This window comes from Lissotriton vulgaris, chromosome 6, assembly GCF_964263255.1.
Source record: "Lissotriton vulgaris chromosome 6, aLisVul1.2, whole genome shotgun sequence".
NCBI classification, from domain to species: domain Eukaryota; kingdom Metazoa; phylum Chordata; class Amphibia; order Caudata; family Salamandridae; genus Lissotriton; species Lissotriton vulgaris.
In genome coordinates, this window is record NC_141694.1 from 301,772,312 (window position 1) to 301,793,737 (window position 21,426).

Sequence of the window (21,426 nt, forward strand, 5' to 3'; positions counted from 1 at the left end):
TAGGATGGGCTGAGGACTCACCTCACCACAAGATCCAATTGAAAAAATCAACCTACTGCACAAAGGCAGTATCCAATTAGGCAAGAAGCTAAAAAAGAGGTCAGGGAGTTATTAGATCAACTTGAATACTAAGGTGTGATTGAAACATGCACCTCCTCAATGAAAAACCCTTTGTTTCCTGTTTCCAAACCAAACAATACATATTGTCTAGTTTTGGATAACAGACACCTGAAGACTTGTTCAAAGACATTTGCAGTATAAGAATGCACATAGTACAGCATTAATGAATAACATTGTGCTTAAAAAATATAAAACCACATATGACATTTGTAACGGTTTCTTTTGTCATAACATAGCACCTGAAAGCAGGCACTTAACAGCTTTCTCAATAATGGGATCTTAAGGTCAATTCTTTCGATGCCCACAAGGGTGCAAGAACAGCCTGGGGTTATTCTCAGCAAGAGTAACAAGTTACTACAAATTTATGATGATGAGGCATTGTCAAATGTCGATGACATCTATCTGACAGACGATGCCCTAGATAGGCACTTAAACAGGGTGAAAACCATTATATTGGGCTTCTCCTCTGAGGATTACAAATTAAATTTCAAGAAATCAAGAATTGCCCACCTCAATGTACTTTTCCTAGAATATGAGCTTTCAAGTGAAGGTAAAAGCCTGGCAGCTAACTTTTTAGAAAAGTGTGCGCTGCTCCAATCTCCAAAAATGCTAGAAAACTTACAGTTGATTCTAAGTTTCCTAAATTTTGGAAGAACTTTTGATCTAAATTACGCAGAAAGGGTTAAATCTCTCTACGAATTAATCAAACCTGGTTTTAAAATCAAAAATTGGACACAGGAACACACAGATAGCCTGCGTTCACTTCAAGCTGACATGTTAGCAACAAATCACTTACAAATATGCGTAAACATACACAATTTAGTGATCCGAATCATTCCGGGTCAATGAGGATTCACCTACTTAGCTTTTAATGAAGGTGAAAAAGTACCAATTGCATACAAATCACATTTGTATACAAAAGTGGAAATGTGCTTTACATCAACAGAAAAAAATTCTGACAGCAGTTCAAACCACTGTAACAAAAGAAAGAGCTCTAGCTTAGGGGAAAAGCATAATTGTTGTGACTCCTGTACCAGCCTTAGAGGTAGTTACAAAAGCGAGCATTCCGAGTGCAAAAGCTTTACATTCAAGATGGATACAATGGGTTAATTCTCTTGCTGCAACAGATGTTTAATATGTTTTTGATCCTTAATTGAATACACAAGCATTCCTGCAATACCAAAAAGAATGTCCTCTGTACAAAACGCGTGCGAACTTGCAGCAACCCGTGCGAACACAATTATTTGAAGAGAAAGAAGCTCCTGGCCACAGGAACAGCACGGGGATTGCGCTCATGAAAGTCAAGGATGCAAAGGCCTCTACCCAGCATCACAGCTGATTTTCCACAGTAGATTTGGGAAGAGGCACACCTGTCCCGCCTCGAAGACGCTCATGATTGTTTTTGGGCTAATGAATGAGTCACTGATTTTGAGCATCAACTAGTTCGAGCGACCATGCAAAGGCCGCCCTCTACCCAGCATCACAGCTGATTTTCCACTGTAGATTTGGGAAGAGGCACACCTGTCCAGCCTCGAAGACGCTCAGGATTGTTTTTGGGCTAATGAATGAGTCACTGAATTTGAGCAACTAGTTCGAGTGACCATGTGTGTGTTACTATGCAATCGCCCTGAAGGGCGCAGGCGTCCCTTGAGTGACCTGTGTGAGGCTGTGCCTGTAACTATTTTACAATGGCGCCAGCAAGCTGCCAGCGCCGTTGTAAAATAGTTACAAAGTTAGCTTGCACAGGAAGCACTTAGATAAAATAAAGCAGCACCTGCTTCGTTTTATCTAGTGGTTCCTGTGCAAGCTAACTTTGTAACTATTTTACAACGGCGCTGGCAGCTTGCTGGCGCCATTGTAAAATAGTTGCATGAGTGGGGGTTCAACTTTTGAACCCGTTACGCTCGGGGATTTTTTTTTGCGGATTTTGCGGGAAATCCGCAAAATTCGCGGATTGCGGATTTCCCAAAAATCCGCAAAATCCGCGAGCGTAACGAATTTCCCGCTCATGCTTATAAATAATGCTTAGGTAAATCTTGAGTCAGTGGATCAACTGGCTGGGTTTCAGACACCCAACAATTTTCCTGATATTCCACTGCATGACTCCTGCCAACCTCTAGCTAGCCAGGTATATTGTAGTTTTCATGAGGTCCTGGAAGGTCCCAGAGGGAACTACCATTCAGTGGCCAAAGGGTATACTGGGACAGAGCCCAAGCCTAGCAACGCAAGTGTAGCCTGATTAGATTCTATGTGAATGTAGCTGGATTAATACAGAAAATGATAGACTTGGATTGTCAAGAATATATAGAACTATTCCACTTCTGCATATTTCAAGAAATCTGGCTATTAAAACCACCGCACAAGCTAGGTTATAGAATGTGTAATTTGTAATGCATTTCCTTCTTCGAAAGGTACACAATCTCGAGGATTAGTTAGATTCATAAAGATCTCTTTAAATGCCTCTATTGATGTACTAAGCGTAGATTCACCTGACATTTTAGGGGTAAGGACAAAAACCCAGAATGAAATAGAAGCATATTTGTTTAATGTTTATATTAGACCAAGTAAGACTAATATGGAGTCTCCAGTTGTGGAAGAGTTAGATAGTTTCATCAGTACCTTTTTTTTTTTGTTAGGCACGGGGAGATTACGTGATTTGCCCTGAACCACAGGGTGTCGAGCGTCCCTGCTGAGACTCAATCCTGGTTCCCAAGCTTCGAGGTCGTCCGCCCTAGCCAGTAGACCACATCCTCTCTCCATGTAGTGACCATTGTAGATAGTGATCATTACGATTACTTCTAGTACTGTCAGGAACTCTATTTGAGACCTAGATTTCTGACATGGGTACCATTTCAACCATTAATCATAAATAATAGAAGGTCAGTCAAGTAGCCATTGATAGTGACCAAACCAGATGCCATTTTCAAGATCTATAATGCATTTGCAGTCACTCTGGGCCTGATTTAGATCTTGGCGGACGGGTTACTCATTCACAACGGTGATGGTTTTTCTGTCTCCCAAACTATAAATCCCACAGGATATAATTGGGATTTATATTTCACCAGATGGGATATCCGTCACCATTGTGATGGAATATCCCATCCGCCGAGATCTAAATCAGGACCTCTGGTTACCCTTAGCCAAGTAGACTGTGATTTCACATAAGCATCACATTTTAGTCCAGAAGAAACAAGGGGAGTGATTGATGCCAACAGGCTAGGAAAAGCTCCAGTTGCTGATAAAATACCAGAGACCTGTTAAGGTACGACAGAGAGGCATGGGTAACCCATTTAAACTTACTATGTAATACAGTGGCATCAGGTGCCCCAGTACCAGATACATGGAAAGAGGCTGAAATTGTCCCCATCTTTAAAAGGGGAAATAGACAGGAACATGCCAATTACTGACTAACAAATGTAATAGACACTCTGCAAAAAGTGCATGCTAAACGGATCTTGAATGAGCTCAGTAACAGGAAAGATGAAAACAACATTCTATTACCATTTCAAGTGGGATTTAGAAAAAAACGTTAGCACTACCGACCAGGTGTTTAGACTTTTATGTATTGCATGGAAATACACCAAGTTGAGGAAAGGCTATTTGTACATAGCAATTTTCTACTTAAAGCAGTTTTTGATCTTGTCCCGAGAAACTCTTTGTGGACTTCGCTAAAAAATCAAGGTGTGCCTGGCGATCTTCTATTACAGATCATAAAACTGCATCAAGACAAGTATGCAACCGTTCATTGGTGCCCCGGTCATGAACTCACAGATGCTATAACAATAAAAATGGGTATGGGACAGGGATGCATGTTGGCACCCACCATTTTTTAATTCTGTGTTAATGATGTTGTTTAGCATCTGCAGAAATGTAACAACAATTTCCCAAAGCTTTGTGGGGCTCCAAAGCCTGCATTAAGTTTTGTGGGTGATACCATCCTAATGTCCTATACACCAAAGGGGTTACAAAGGCTACTTGATAGTTTCAATGATTATTGTACCATCAAGGAACTCGAAATTAATGTGGGCAAAACAAAATATATGGCTGTAAGGCCACAGGACTTTCAGAAGAAACATTGTAGTAAAAGAGCAGCAGTTGGAGTATGTAACCAACTTTAGCTGTCTTGGTATAACACTGGATTCTAAACATATACAAATCGTAAATTGTTTTTGCCCAAAGCTCTATGGCTATCATTAAAAACATCAAGTCACTTTGTCTAAACCAACTACTACAGCCTTAGTGGTCTACAAATGCAAGACCGAAATTCTGCCTCTTTCTGCTCATTTCTCAACGTTACCGAACCTCTTTCTACTCATTGCTGACCTTTCCTCTTTCTACTCATTGCTGGCCTTTCCCGGCAGCTCCCTTTTAGGGAGCTGCCGGGAAAGACAGCCCGCTCCATGCAGGAGCAATAGTTTCATCTCTTTCCCAGTCTGCATGTCTGCTGGCAGGGAAAGAAATAAAACATCTGCTTCCAGCTGGAGGGGGCATTGTAACAGCTCCCGCCTGCTGGTCCTGGAGTGTTTCCTTTGGCTTGGAGGGAGTTGTCACAGCTCCTGCCAAGCAAAATCAAACACTTAAGTCAAGGGGGCACCCTTTGACATAGCGGGAGCCGGCCTTGGGCAGTAGTTGTCCCAGGGCCATTATTGGCTACTGTAAGGGGGCCTGAAGGTCTCTCCTTTGATTTTCAAGGGCCTGCCCCAAGGAGGTGGTGGTCTCCAGGGCTGAAAACGGCCCAGTCGGGGGGCTGCTTGGCCCCTCTTCCACTGCTTTTAAAGTATTTGACCCCAGGGATGTGGTCTTCCCCGGTGCCAGGGAGGTATGTGGGTCCCCCCATTAGGTATTGTCTTGCCCCAGGGAGGTGTTGGTCCCAGGGGCTTTGGGGGGTCTGTATTGTCCCCCCATTAAAGTTAATTTTAATCCCTAGAGAGGTGGCCGTCCCTGGGGCTCTAAGAGCTTTAGGTGGGGGCCCAGTGCACCCTCCTCTTTTTTTTAAAAATGCCCCTGGGACTTGCTCCACCTGTGTGTATCCTAAAAAACAAGCTGGGAGTCTGCACTTGTTTTGTTTTTTATTGTCAAAGATTTGCAGCTCTGTCGCATTCCTGTGACCGAATTTTTTTAAGTGCATTTAGGCCTGGGGTCTAAGTTGGACCCCAGGACTACAGTTAGGGGTTCAGGTTATTTCTACCCTGCCCTCTTTTCTTTTTCTTAAAGTTTTTTTTAGACTTGGCTGAAGCCGAGACACAAGATGGCTGCCAACACTTCCTGGTTGAAGTGTTAGTAGCTAATCGGATTTAAGCACAGACACATAAACTGTCAGATCCTCTGTGGATCCACATCCCTTTATATCCAAATCCACTTTTTTTGACCCCTCACCTTTATCTCAGCCCCACTTGATGGATTTCCCTGAAACTGCCCATGCTCAACAAGAATCACTGGAACACTCTCTTTGGACCATTTAGTGAAGATTCCTCCAATGGTGCTAAAGATATAGGCAAGTCAAAAAAAAAGTCCTGTGGAAACTAGTTCCTAACTATAACTACCTACTGGTGACTGCCATCCTAGCAGGAACAAGAACAACTAAAAAAGAAGGCCTTTCACTGATTGCTGAAAGTAACTGTTATACTGCAAAGAGACCAGCCTTGATTCGTTTTTGTGCACTACTACAGGTTGCCCTTGTTCTTTTGATACTGATCCTGTAGTGTAGTTCCTATTTTCCCTATAGGCCCTGCGCATTGGAATAACATAAACAGCAGTGTAGACGTAGGACTGTGGTCTTCTAGGTCTCTACTGACTATGTTAGACTTAATTTAGGTTTGCGCCAGCTAGCTCAGAGGTCACTGGAAACTTTCGTGACTGAATAGGAAGTGATCAGCTTCCCTGGCTCAGACAAGAAGGGATTCAGCTTCCGACAACCGCATAAACATGACAACTTTGCTCCCCAGAATAAGAGTCAATCTCTAGAGTCGTGTGAAACAATAGACAGCTATTTCACTCAGTCAGTTGTGCAGATTTAATTTCACCAGGGTGCAGAGAATAGAGAGACGGGCGTTTTCAATAAAAGATATTATTTATTGAGCAGTCTTCCTTCTCATGCAAGAGAAATGAATTGCCACAATTGCAAGACTTGTTATAACGAAAAGTGTGTACAGTAAAAGGAGTATTACGAAATTATACTGTAAAAGCATTGATATGGTTTCTTAGCCATAAGATAGTTAAAATGAATAAAATATATACAATATATATACATTCATATATACATTGGCTAACGACCTCAACTGGTGCTTCTAACTACGCCTACCCCGGCGTACCTGACCTAAGCCTAATACATGGGAGGGAGTAAGTAAGTAGCAGTTTAAGTTAAGTTGGTTTTGCCAAGAGTATGATTCAAGAATTCTCTCTAAGGGTTTAGTCAGCACCGTACCTCTGGAATAGAATGTAGGAGGTCTGGTATCCCCCTCTCAGGACCCGATATCCCAGTCACCCGCAAGGGTAGGCTGGAAGCGCCGGAGCTGGATTTTCTCGGCAGGAGAAAAGACAGCGTCTTTCTCAGCGCGTCAAAAGAGGAGGGGCAGCGTCCATGGGCTTCTCGCATCTGCTGGGCTCTCTGCAAGGGGACAGCTGTTCTGCTCCACTATTCACCACCGTGTGTTTGCTTAAGGCAACGTTGGTATATTTATACCTGAAAGGTGCCGAGTTTGACGCAAGTTTTGGACATAAGATGTCAATAAAGATGTCACTAAGAACTGGTCATTCTTACAGTGCTCGCAGGAGTTCTATTACTAATCAAAACAAAGCAAGCGGGGCTTTCCCAGGTTGCTGGGGGTTTGGTGTGTCGAAAGAACTCGGTGTGCTCTCTAGGAATCTAAGGAAGTAGCTTCTGCTGTGTCATGGACTGCAGAGGCGAGTAACTGAAATATGGCTCTGATTATTATGCCATTATAGGGATATTTATTGATTATAGCCGTATAGGGGCATAAGGTCACAATATTGATCGGGTTCCTAGATAAAACACATCACCCACTCCACGGTTTTATGTCTTAAGCAATAAAGATGCATGTGTATTCCAACCCACCCCAAAATACATTTTGCATTTGAAATGGTGTATACGAAATACATGAAAATGATAATAGGTACTGTACGCTTTAAGCAGTATAGTTATTCAGAAAAATTGCTTATGTATATCAACTGAATGATTTGCGAAAAATTACACATGAAATGTCTCTTAATACAGAAAAGAAGGGCGAGACTATTTCATCACATATAAATACAAGTGCTGTAAAATGTGCTAGAGGCTGAGGTAATATTTTGTCTCTAGATCTACTAAAAATAGAAGCTCTGTTCTTTATGAATAGTTCTACTTTAAGCAAAGTACGTGTGCCAGAAAAAAGGTAAATATTATGGAATTTTGGAAAAAATAATTTCATGATGAGCGGGGGAAAAAATAGTTCCAAACGTTTTTCAGTAGCTCTTGTTTATCAAAGTCGAAGGCCGAATTCAGAGTTCATGGGAACGCTGTGTGCCAGATTGTTTTCCAAAAAGTCATTCTTTCTGTTCAGAGGAGAACATAATTTCAGACAGACTCGCAAAAAATTGGTCTACATATTGAGGTGACAGTTCGACCAAGTTTGATAATGCTGTAACTTGGCAGTTGTGAGAATGATTGCTATCATCGATTTCAGGATCAGCAATGCTCACTGAGAGTCGTACCTGGGTGATGTTGCTTTCATTTCTTGCTTCACTGCCACCACCTAATCGTAGCGCAGAAGTCTCAACGAATGCCGTCATCAGGATTGGTAACCGCTGGGGACAACACGATGCATGAGCCGTTACAGGACTTAGCAAAGTATCGATATCCATTGGTACTGCTGATTGTAGTGCAAGACAGGTGTCTAACACGCATTCCTCTCCGCATAGCATACATCGAAGCACAGGTAAGATGCAGGTCTGCCATATAGGTATGAATGAAAGAAACCAGGTCATGTTCAGGTCTCTTAGCCGGGCTAGTCCAAGGACTTTAGTTATGCGGTCCCGGTAGCGTAATGCTAGGATTGTTTCTTCCATCCTTGCCGGAGTCATGTCTGCATTTTGGCTTGCCATATTGGAGCAAAAGGGTCCAAAATAAAATCCCTGCTACGAGTCCCAAAAGTAGTGGTAGGCCGCCAAAGACCGAATGGACAAAATTGGGAAAGATGCCCAGGACTGCTTCGAAGGGTGTTAACAGTCCCGAAAAAATTGTCTTAAATACATACGAGATACCACTGGCATCTGACATATTTAGGATTTGGCTTAACATTTCTTCGAAATGCACGGGGCAATTTGTTGATAAAAGTGCATGTATCTCTGCAGTTGTCCTTGCAACTTGGAGATCATACGTCTCTTTTGATGACGTGATGGGCACTGTTGTCTGTAAAAGCACAGACTTCATTCTGCTTAAAGTATCAATTCGTATAGAAGAGATATTCAAAGGAGGCCAAATCGGAGCCTCTGAGTCTCCAGGGCCATTTGGATACAATGCTTGCATACAGCAAGTGACCATGGAACTGACGCTTAAGAGATATGCTCTCCCTGGCACCAAGCCACAACAGCTGTGATCCGTTATTAGAACGTAACTCCCGTTAGAAAGTTGTCTAAAGAATGGCTCTATCTGTGTTGCAGGTGTGTCGTGCAGGTGGCATGAAAGGTTATTTGAAGTCCCCTCACGAGCCCCATGTAAATTAATACCCTGACACAGAAGTATACCGCTTAGTGAATGTTTACAATTATTACCACTAAGAAATGCATTCTGGGTTTTGTCACTATGACATGTGTGTGTATAAGGTAATTTCCATGTTGACTTAATGTATCCTTTACCCAACCTTTCATACTGGCCTGCTGGTATATACTTTTGGCAATTTTTAAATTGGAAAGTTGTTATCGGAATTGTGATTATTCTGTGTATTATCCATTCAATGACAGGTCTTTCTGACATTGTCAATGATAATCTCTCAAGTTTTTCAATGCTCAGGATTGTATAGTCTGCTCCTTTCTGTGCCAAACTGATTTGTTTATCAGTAAGGTTAAAGATAGAGAAGAATGACGTTGTGTTGATTAAACGCCATGGCACATAGCCTGAACGCAGGTTTTGCAACGTCTAGCCTAGCTGTACAATAAAACGTAATTGGGACTGGCCATGTTGTAACATTAGCAAGTCCTGGTCTATTATATCGATAGCAGATGATACAATACTGTCCAGTGAATATATTCTGGAGGACAGAGTCATTAACCCATTGTCCACAACAGAAAGTGATTTTTCCAAATTAATACGATTGATTTCTCGTATTTTCTCTGCTGTCTCAATTTGAGTTACTTTCCATGCCTCGTTGTAAGCAGTGTATATACTGGCCGCTATGAAACGTTTTTGACGCTCTTTGCGTGGTCCCATTATGAAATCGCGCAAGTCAGCACCATCTTTAAGTAAATTAAGGTGTTGCTTAATTTCTGCCAGTGTGGACGTTTGTAGCCATTCAAGGCATAGTTTCCCTACACTGTATGTTGTTACTATCCCTGGATGTTGTCTCTGGGAGTATCTAGGGTCTGGTCTGGTCATTTTTAACCCCTGTATTTTGTTCAGGAATCTATCTTGACAGTTATTTGTGTCTGTAGGCCAGATTAACCACTTTTTCCAATCAGGATGTGTTCTGTTTTGGTGTAAAATTTGGGATATGTCTATCACAATATCTGTGGTGGTATTACCATCAGGTATTGGCTTTGGAATAGACGGTTTGTTTAGGTCTTTAATCTTAGCTAGGCCAAGACAAGTAGTCTGTTGAATGGTGTCATTCAAGAACATTATTTGTTCTGGGATCATGCAGGCTCGAAGTAATGCTTCTAGGCCTTGTACCTGCCAATCTTTTGTACCCCAGATGGTTTTTGTTTCAATGTTGTTTTTCCAGAAATCAAAACCAAATGTAATCATTTTTTCATAAAATGCTTCTGAATATATCAATTTACTATTTGTCAGCATGGTTTTTGTCCCTGTTTTATCTAACAGTTTATAATAAAATGTTTCTGCATCACGTGTGTTAAACCCTGAGAAGTATTGGAATTTCTCATAGAATGTTTTTGAACGGCTTTTAGGTGGAGTAGGACAATGTTCCCATTGGTTATATTTAAAATCATTTCTAGGTTGAGCAGATTTATGCAAATAGGGGTCTGAATAATGGGTAAAACAATACATCTGTCCATAATTCGATGAAACTTGCAAATAATCATGTTCTGTAAATTTTGCTGACAAAACTAAATCCGACATCATATTATTTATGCTTTCAAAGTCCCAATCATCAGAGAATGTACTTGGTTTTATAAAGTCACTTAATGAAACCTTAAACTGATGAGGATATTTCAAGAGTTCGACCGGTCCATATATTTCGTAATCTGTTTTGTCCCAAACTACCCCACCGGGTATTGGAATGGCTGTGACATTAACTGATGATAGTTCTCTTTTCTCGATGTGAGATGACTTGTGAGGCTTCAGAACTAAGTTGATGTTCTGACTTGCTGTGTCCATTGTACTGTATTTTCCCTCAATGAATTTTCCCAAACAAAGTACCATGATGAGCCAAAGCAGGAGGAAAATACACCTAGCACAATCCAAAATTCTAACCATGGAGAAATAAGATAGGTTTCTTTGAGTTGATGAAAGAGTTCTGTTGCTTTGTCTTTAAAAGTCTTTGTTGCTGGCGTCACTTCAGGCTCGCTTTAATCTTCAGAAAAGTTGTCGAAATTGATGAAGTAGCCAGATGCAGTTCTGTCAATTGTTGGAATTGTTTTTTCAACTTGTCTTTCATTAGCACATTATGATGCTACATCGTTGTAGACTGGTGTTTCATGATGAACTGTTTCAATTTGGGTTTCAAGAGGCACAAGTTCCATGGCATTGTTGCATAGTCCTTTTTTGTTCACTGTATGTTTATCAAATGTGATTAGTCTTTCAGTTTGAAACTCTTGGATACTAGCAAATTTGGGTATTCTGTTATTTCTTGGGAGTCCACTGGGCCTACTACTTATTATTGGCTACATGATTGTGGTTTCACCAGGTCGATTGATACAACTCGGTTCTCCTTTTTACCAGCAAGGGGAGGTAGTACCACTGATCTTGTTCCGTTGATTGCTAAGACAGGTACTACTTTTCTGTAAGAAGGCCCAAATTCCTTCTTAACCGCTATTTTCTCTCTGACCAGATCCCCAATCTTTGGAATCCAAACAGGTCTTTCTGGGACAGTTGGTGTGTCTTCAGTGGTTGTTGGCTGTTGTTTTAACTTTATGTTGCTCAGGGCTTTTCTTGTTTCATTTAAGTCCTGTAAAACAGCCAAACGATCTTTGATGTCAACGATTTTTTTCTTATCTTCTACCACTGAAGCATGACTATCTAAGTCCTGAACATACATTCTAGTTCCGAACAATAGTTTGTACGGGCTGAAACCTTTTAGAGAATTTCTTGGCAAGTTGTTAAGACTACGTTGGACACTTGTTAAATGCTGCAGCCACCCATCACCCGAACCTAATACCTTTGCCAGTATAGATTGCTTCATGTCTCGGTTTTTTCTTTCCACAACCCCGTTTCCCTCAGGATGGAAGGGAAAAGAGAACCGCAACCCAATGCCCATGCTGGTCATGGCCTCCTTATAAGCTCGAGAGCTAAAAGCAGGACCCTGGTCTGAATGAAGCATGGCAATTGCGTATGTGCCGATAAAGACTTGCAAATCTTTTATAACAGTTCTGGATTCAGCCGAGCGCTGGGGCCACATTTTTAAGTGAATATAGTTTAAAAAAAAACATTGATAGGGCGCTGGATTTCATGTGTAGATAGCCATATGCTACCTACAGAAATGGCCATGGCATTACTCCGGTTGGCTCGTTACTGCGGTCTCTGTTGCAGCCTGGACAGCTCTTTGCAAATTTATAAGGTTGCAGGCTCATCCCCGGCCACCAGTATTCTGACTGTATTACTGTCAGAGATTCCTTCATCTGTTTGTGCCTTGGACCTTCACCCAGGCGTGCGTCTGCTATTAATAAGAATCTCTGATTCGTGTTTGGAATTACCCTATCCCCCACTCCAGGGATTCGAGCAAAAGGAACGGAGTTTGCATCAATTACGTATGTATAATTGAGTGGATATTTCACAGGTAGTGCTGCACAGTTGCCTTTTGAAGACGTTTGTACCGCCAGCATGGTTTCCCCGTCTATGTATTTTTCTGAACGCTTTTTTGTGGCTACGGAAGCCGGTTTAGTTGCTTCCGCTGTGGCTGTATTAGCCAATGAATTCCCTGCAACGTGAACGCCATCACGTTGATGACTCAGAGTGTGTATCACGTGAGTCTTCTGTAGAGCATTTTATGCTTGATTGTGGCACCTGTGTCATCCTTGTAATCATTTTGAACCCAGCTCTGCAAATCATTATTGTAAGAATTGACGCAAAAATGTGAATCGCACACAATTAGTGTCGAGAATTCACGTTCGGCATTTTCAAGCGCCATCTTTAAAGATCTGATTTCAGCTCGCTGAGCCGAACATTTTCTCAGTGATTCAGTTTTTGTTATTTTCGGTCTGAATTTACCGCAGAGCCAGCGACCTTTAACAATCGCGCAGGCTGCATTGTAGGATTTATCATCTACATTGTAATGCTGTACAAATCTGTCTGTATAGATTATACAAGAGTGCTGTTCTAGAGGCAGAATTTCGATTGGCAGAGGATATTCTTTTTCATATTTTAAATCATTCAGTTTTTTCATGTTCGGGACAAAATAGTATGTCACGTCTTCTGCAGCAAGAGAGTTTTCCCACTGTATCCATTTCGGATCTAGTGCCACTGTTTTTAGACTTACTGGGCTGAATAGCGCCTCGAAGGCTAATTCTGCTGTGAAAACAGTTATTCTTTTGCCTTGGGCTAGGGCTCGTTCTCTTGCTACAGCAGTTTGAACTGCCTTTACAGTGTTTTCTGTAAGACTGAATGTTTTTTCCGCTTGTGTGTACAAATGTGATTTGTATGCTTTTGGTACCGTTTCTCCCTCATTGGAGGTCAGGTACGTGAATCCGCATCTTCCTGGGATGACCCGGATTACAAGATTGCGTGTATTGTCACGTGTTTCTAGTTTTGTTTTAGCTAACATGTCTGTTTGCAGTGATCTCAAAATTTCTGTGTGTTTTTGAGTCCAGTTGATTGGTTTAAAATCAGGTTTTATTAATTTGTAGAGAGGTTTAACCCTCTCTGCATAGTTTAGAATGTAAGTTCTTCCGAAATTCAGGAAGCCTAGAATCGATTGTAAGTTCTTCAGCGTTTTTGGTGCTTGGAGTACAGCTCACTTCTCTAAGAAGTTGTCTGCTAGGCTTTTGCCTTCACTTGAAAATTCGTATCCTAAAAATAGGACAGTTAGATGGGCAATTCGTGACTTTTTAAAGTTGAATTTGTAACCCTCTGCTGCGAACCCAAGTATTATGGTGTTCACTCTTTTCAAGTGAGTATCCAAGTCGTCGTCTGTGAGATAAATGTCATCGACATAAGATAATGCCTCATCATCATACATTTGTAGTAACTCTGTTACTCTGGCTGAGAATAGTCCTGGGCTGTTCTTGAATCCCTGTGGGAGTCTGCAGAAATTTTTCTGTGACCCCATTATTGAGAAAGCGGTCAAGTACCTGCTTTCTGGTGCAATATTTTGACAAAAGAACCCATTAGATATGTCTAATGTTGTTTTGTATTTTTTGCGAACCATGTTATTCATTAGTGCCGCACTGTGCGAATTTTGTACCGCAAATGTTTTGCAACATGTGTTAAGGTGTCTGTAGTCCAAGACTAGACGATACAAATCGTCTGGTTTGGAGACAGGAAACAAAGGATTGTTCATTTGAGAGGTGCATGTTTCAATCACCCCTTGGTATTTAAGTTGATCTAAAATCTCCCTGACCTGTTTTTTAGCTTCTTGCTTAATTGGGCACTGCCTTTGTGCAGTTGGTTGACATTTTAACTGGATTTTGTGAGGAGGAGAGTCCTCATCCCATCCTACATGATTTTTATATAATGCAGGTGCTTGAGCTACTGCCCATTTCCTTGCATATATATATTTAGTGTGAATTGAAATATGATTTGAGAAGGCAGGCGTAATCATTTCTTCGCCATGAGGGCACTCCCTGACAACCTCTGGGGGCCAACCTTTCTCGGCTAACAGGATGTCATAGCCTTTTGAGAGATTATCCCAAAACAGACCCCTTATTGTCCTAGTCTTATCTCCCTCTATACGCAGTGTTATTTCGTATATCTTATGAGGTTTGCTAACTCTGGAATCTGCAGTTTCCACTTGAATGTATTCATTCGTGTCCACTGTCTCCAGATGATTCATCAGGATCTTGCAAGCTATGCTGATTTCTGCTGCGCTGTCTAGCATTGTCTTTGCCCACTCTCCGTTTTTCAGCTGTGTCCTCAGTATTCTCCGCATGTTCGATTACTCTAATACTGGCTACCTTCTTTCTTGGAAATTGTAATTTTTTACTTTGAGCAGGTTCCATGTCTTTGGACTTGGTGTGCTCTTCCCTTGGTTCTGACCGTCCTCTTCTTTCCGATTTCTGCAAAAAAGATCGAGAGGGACGTGTATCATTACTTTGATATCTATCAGGTTTTTTCAAGTTATCCCTATTTCTAAGGTTATATCTTTTCTCAGAGGGCTCCCTCTGGGGAGACTGGTGTTCTCGGTTCGGAGTTCTTTCCCTCCGCCGAGGAGACCTTCCTCTGGACTGGAAAACTTTTTCTTTGGGAGTGGATTGTTTATTTCCATCCCAGCTCTTTTTAGGAGTAATTAGATCATTTTTAATAAATCATTTTTCAGGATTTTCAAGTAGTTGGGGTTTTACCGGTTTCCCACCAAAACTATCTCTACCTAGTTCTTCATAGCATTTTTCTATGATTCTGGCAAGCTCAATAGGTTGATCTGTTATATCTGTTTCTTTCAATTTCTGGCGGATCGCCACAGATGCTGCTTCTCCTTTTATGTTGGCTAATAATATAGCCGAGACCTGCTTGAAGTCTTTCCGTAATTTCATACCTAGAGTTAAAGCAGGTTCTGGACCGTATTCATTCTGAATTTGTTTTAGCACATCTGGTATTACCGCCATGGACGGAACACCATGTGTTTTTGTGTAAATGGAAGCAAAGACTGTACCCCAATTGTCACAGTCCTCCACATGTGGTGCGACCCCCATTGAAAGGCAGATAGTCAGAATTCTGTGTTTCTCAATAGGGGTAATATTCGGGAATACTGCCTCTATTTGAGTTATTTTCTGTGCTATCCAGAATGGAATTTGTTCCCGTTTTGCGGGTGTTTTTCCAAGACATGATTGTATGTTCTGTGGTGTAATTTTATTTGTGTTCCCCTGATGAGGGGTCAGCTGTGGAATATTAACAGCTGTTTGGACTGTTGCAGTCCGCATTACATATTGGACTAACTGTCTGTGTATTTTAATTAATAATTTTAGCTGTGCTAAAAGTTCTTCTCTCGACATTTTATCAATGTCTGGATGTGGTGTGTAGCTGGCTAGAACCGGCCACGTTGCTCCTGGTCTACCTAGTGGACCGAGCCTGGTAATGTGATTATTATGTTTTAGGGCGCCTTTAAACCAGAGCAGGTGCTCTTGGTATTTTAATGGAATTTCAATCTCCTCGAAAGGAGTGTATTCTTCCGGAGGTTCCTCTATTTTGTAATAGTGGAACTCGTGTGTCGTAGTGTTTGCCGCTGGAAAGTTTATCCATGAATATAATACCTCTGTCTGCCGATATTCGTGTGCCTCTATCACGAAAATGACTGTACCACCTCGTGCTGTCAGTTCATTTTCTATAAGTTTTAACGTTATAGTTTTTCTTATGTTGACCGGAATGAGGATAGCATTCGGGTCGTTATGTAGGAGACTTGTGTCATCCTCTAGGAGTTGATTTGCTATTCTCAAAGCCTCCGTTTCTTCCGCACTTTCTACCATTTTACTGGAGAAGTTTTTTGTTGCAGATCAGGTTTCAAGGAAACAAAAGATTAGGTGCACAATATTTTGGAACACTGTATCCTTCAACGTTGTCTAAACCAAAAACTCTACATAGGAATCTCTTCCTACTAAGTTCAACGCTTCCAAAACGCCTCAGCCAGACTCATATTGGACATACTCCGTCAAGCTCACATTAACGATCACCTGAAAGACCTCCACTGGCTCCCCGTCAACAAGAGAATTACGTTCCGTCTCCTCACCCACGCTCACAAGGCCCTCTACGACCTAGGACCCGAATGCCTCAACACACGTCTGTCCTTTTACACACTCACCCGCCAACTACGATCATCCAATCAAGCCCTCGCCGCAATTCCGTGCATCCACAGAGCCACCATGGGTGGAAGATCCTTCTCCTACTTAGCAGCCAAAACCTGGAATTCTCTCCCCACTCACCTCCGCCTTACACAGAACCTCCTTTCATTCAGAAAGCAACTTAAAACCTGGCTATTTGATAAGTAATACACAACCCCCCCCCCCAAAGCGCCTTGAGACCCTATGGGTGAGTAGTGCGCTATACAAATTTCTGAACTTGAACTTGAACTTGAACCTTTCACCCACTCCAGACGTCTATTGGAGTATTTACGGGAGAAAGGGTCTGTGTGAAAAAGCACGACTGAGTTACTCTAACGTCTTGCGTTAGTTTTAACGCCTTACCAAACGTTGGGCGCCATGTAGTGTAGTTCCTATTTTCCCTATAGGCCCTGCGCATTGGAATAACATAAACAGCAGTGTAGACGTAGGACTGTGGTCTTCTAGGTCTCTACTGACTATGTTAGACTTAATTTAGGTTTGCGCCAGCTAGCTCAGAGGTCACTGGAAACTTTCTTGACTGAATAGGAAGTGATCAGCTTCCCTGGCTCAGACAAGAAGGGATTCAGCTTCCGACAACCGCATAAACATGACAACTTTGCTCCCCAGAATAAGAGTCAATCTCTAGAGTTGTGTGAAACAATAGACAGCTATTTCACTTAGTCAGTTATGCAGATTTAATTTCATAAGGGTGCAGAGAATAGAGAGACGGGCGTTTTCAATAAAAGATATTATTTATTGAACAGTCTTCCTTCTCATGCAAGAGAAATGAATTGCCACAATTGCAAGACTTGTTATAACGAAAAGTGCGTACAGTAAAAGGAGTATTACGAAATAATACTGTAAAAGCATTGATATGGTTTCTTAGCCATAAGATAGTTAAAATGAATAAAATATACACAATATATATACATTCATATATACATTGGCTAACAACCTCAACTGGTGATGCTAACTACGCCTACCCCGGTTACCTGACCTAATCCTAATACATGGGAGGGAGTAAGTAAGTAGCAGTTTAAGTTAAGTTGGTTTTGCCAAGAGTATGATTCAAGAATTCTCTCTATGGGTTTAGTCAGCACCGTACCTCTGGAATAGAATGTAGGAGGTCTGGTATCTCCCTCTCAGGACCCGATATCCCAGTCACCCGCAAGGGTAGGCTGGAAGCGCCGGAGCTGGATTTTCTCTGCAGGAGAAAAGACAGCATCTTTCTCAGCGCGTCAAAAGAGGAGGGGCAGCGTCCGTGGGCTTCTCGCATCTGCTGGGCTCTCTGCAAGAGGACAGCTGTTCTGCTCCAATATTCACCACTGTGTGTTTGCTTAAGGCAACGTTGGTATATTTATACCTGAAAGGTGCCGAGTTTGACGTACATTTTTGACTTAAGACGTCAATAAAGATGTCACTAAGAACTGGTCGTTATTACAGTGCTCGCAGGAGTTCAATTACTAATCAAAACAAAGCAAGCAGGGCTTTCCCAGGTTGCTGGGGGTCTGGTGTGTCGAAAGAACTCGGTGTGCTCTCTAGGAATCTAAGGAAGTAGCTTCTGCTGTGTCATGGACTGCAGAGGCGAGTAACTGAAATATGGCTCTGATTATTATGCCATTATAGGGATATTTATTGATTATAGCCGTATAGGGGCATAAGGTCACAATATTGATCGGGTTCCTAGATAAAACACATCAATCTGATGAAGACCTGCATGCAAAGTTTTTAAATCACACTTCATGCTGCAGTCAGGTCTAAATGTCAACATTTACTGTGTGGCGTGGATTGATTTTTTATATACTTATGGATGATGCATTCAAATTCTATGACCACCGATCCTGATTTATGGACTTTAATCATATGTAAAGTATAAATCTGTTTTCCAAACAGGCCCACCAAACTGGCATTTTCTCAAGCAATGCTACCCAGTGTTTCACTGAAGAAATATAAAACGTAGGTATATTTTCATGTGTCTCACTCTCACATGGATCAATTTGGTTGATCACAGATACATTAATGATTATCGTATTTTTTTAAAAATAAGTATTGCCATTAGGACCACACTGTAGCTTGTAACATTAATGTAGCAAAAATACCAGTCACTTGTCCCTCATTGACAGTGCACCAACACTAAAGTGCATAGCATGGCTTTTAAATTAAACACTCAGTACAGCATGCAACATAAAAAACACAGCAGAGTACATGGCACTAGGGAAGGAAAAGTGGAACATCCAGCACAAGCAGATAAAAGTATGACACTACTGAGTGTTTCGAGGGAATAACTCTGATAGGTGGCATCAAATATTCTCAAGGCATTAACAGTACCATTAAGGAAGTTCTCAATAGCAGAAATTGGGTTGACCAACTCAGCTTAGAATAAAAATTAAGCCCCAGATATTCATATAAATGTACCTGTTCATCAATCAATCAATCAAGGAATTTGTAAAGCGCACTACATACCTGTGAGGGTCTCAAGGTGCTGGGGGAGGGGGGAAGCCGCTACTGATCGAAGAGCCAGGTCTTGAGAAGTCTTCTGAAGGTCTTGGGTTTGTCGAAGGTTGATGGGGAGGGTGTTCCAGGTCTTGGCGGCGAGGTGGGAGGAGGATCTGCCACACGCGGTAATTTTCCAGATGCGTGGGACCGTGGCGAGGGCGTGGCTGGCTGAGCGGAAGCTGCGGGTGGGGGTGTAGAAGCTGAGTCGTTCATTGAGGTATGCTGGTCCGGTGTTATGTAGGGCTTTGTGTGCGTGGATGAGGAGTTTGAAGGTTATACTCTTGTTGATGGGGAGCCAGTGTAGGTCTCTCAGGTGGGGGGTGATGTGGCTGTGTCGGGGGATGTCGAGGACCAGTCGTGCCGTGGCGTTCTGGATGCGTTGAAGCCGTCTCAGGAGCTTGGTTGTTGTTCCTGCGTAGAGGGCGTTTCCATAGTCCAGCCTGCTGGTGACGTAGGCCTTGGTGACGGTTTTTCTCGTTTCCCAAAACATTAACCCAAAAGAAACTTGGAAGGAATTATAAAAAACACATCTCAAAGTAACGACTTTCATGGCAGGACACTATCAGCCAGAAACTATGGGGCATATTATCAAGGCAGGCGATATGAAATTATCGCCGCTTTAGCGGCCGTTTTCGGCCGCAAAGCGGAGATAATTTCATCGCCCTATTAGCAAGCTATCGCTAACAGCAGTTTGCCACAGTTTGTAGCGATTGGTTTGGGGCCCGCTTTGCATGTCACCGATATTTTTCGCTAATGACATGCAAAGTGGGCGTATCGCCTATTATCAACTCAGGCGTAGCGATGAAAACATTTGAGCAAAGCGCGAATATCGCTGAAAATGAACGCCTGCTCAGACCAGTTCTTAGCCAATATATCCAATGGAAGGTGGATATTCTGGCTAAGTCCCCATTGGCGATAATGCGTGAATATCGCTGGATTACCAGCGATATTCACGCATTTCGCCGCTAACGCCGGAAATTTTATCGCATTTGAGATAAACGTTGCTAATAGCACGTTATATCTGCGATAAAATACGGCGATACAAAAAATGTTGCTAAGTTTAGTTCGCGATAAATATCGCTACTTGTTGATATTATGCCCCTATGTTCCTTGCAATAATGGAGGTGGATCCTTTAGCAAAAGTATAGTTAACCATTTCAAAGCATCTCGGGTAGGTGGCCTGACTGTCTGCCTGCTATTTTTTTAATCTGATGTCATCTGCTAACCATTTATTTTAAGCTCTTTTTAAATGGGCCACTGTTGAAACCGTTGTCCCTGACACATGGCAAGGCTAAATCCTAAAACCAATTTTAAAGAAGGGCAACAAATTGCTATCATCCAACTATAGACTGATTTCCCTGCCCGAATTTATATCTGAAATCTAGGCAAATATTTTTTTTAATCCTTAACCTGGTGGACAATAAAGGAAAATGTAATCCTATTTGCGCAGTGAGGTTTCTTTTTAGAGGATTCTATGATCGACCATTGTTTGGTCCTGGGGTCATTAGCAAAACCAGCGATGGAGTCTTCTGGTAGACTCTGTTGCTGCTTTGTCAGCTTTTATTTAAGCATGGGCGAATTTTGCGAATCTGGCGTTCGCGAATTTTGCGAATTTGCGAACTCGCAATCCGCAAAATCCGCGAATTCTCGCGAATTTGCTGATTTTTTTTTGTGTTCGCAAGGATTTCTGCCAGTTCGCATGGATTTCTGCCAGTTCGCGAGGGTTTTGTACCAGTTCGCAATTGCGAACTTACATGTCGGCTCGCAACGGTCACGATTATGTTGTTTCTACGTCTGGTTCATCATCACAGGTTCCCAGAACCCTCTGTTTCACCCCTGCCACCCTCTGTTTTACCCATGCCATCCTCTGGTGCATCAATGCCACCCTCTGGTTCATCATCACTGTAGATTATGGGGGGGAAAAGCAAGCACACCTGCCTGCTTCAACTGACATGAATTAATTTGGGGTTGATTTATTAATGTGTCACTGTTTTAAAATTCGAGTCTGGCACCTGCTTCCTTATCTGTAATTTGCTTTCTGTTGCAGAGCAATTTTTTTTCCAGGACCTTTGTGGCCTACTTGTAGCTATTCTATGAGCCTGCTGTGAGGGTCAGAGCAGGGTCATATAATTGTTGCAACTAGCAACTGAACTCTGGAGGGGCCCTTGTCAGGAAGCACTACAGGGAATGGTTACTAATGATGAGTTTGAACTTTTGAACCTGCTGAATGCTTTTTTTGTGTTCGCAAGGATTTCTGCCAGTTCGCAAGGATTTCTGCCAGTTTGCGAGGGTTTTGTACCAGTTCGCAATTGCGAACTTACATGTCGTCTCGCAACGGTCACGATTATGTTGTTTCTACGTCTGGTTCATCATCACAGGTTCCCAGAACCCTCTGTTTCACCCCTGCCACCCTCTGTTTTACCCATGCCATCCTCTGGTGCATCAATGCCACCC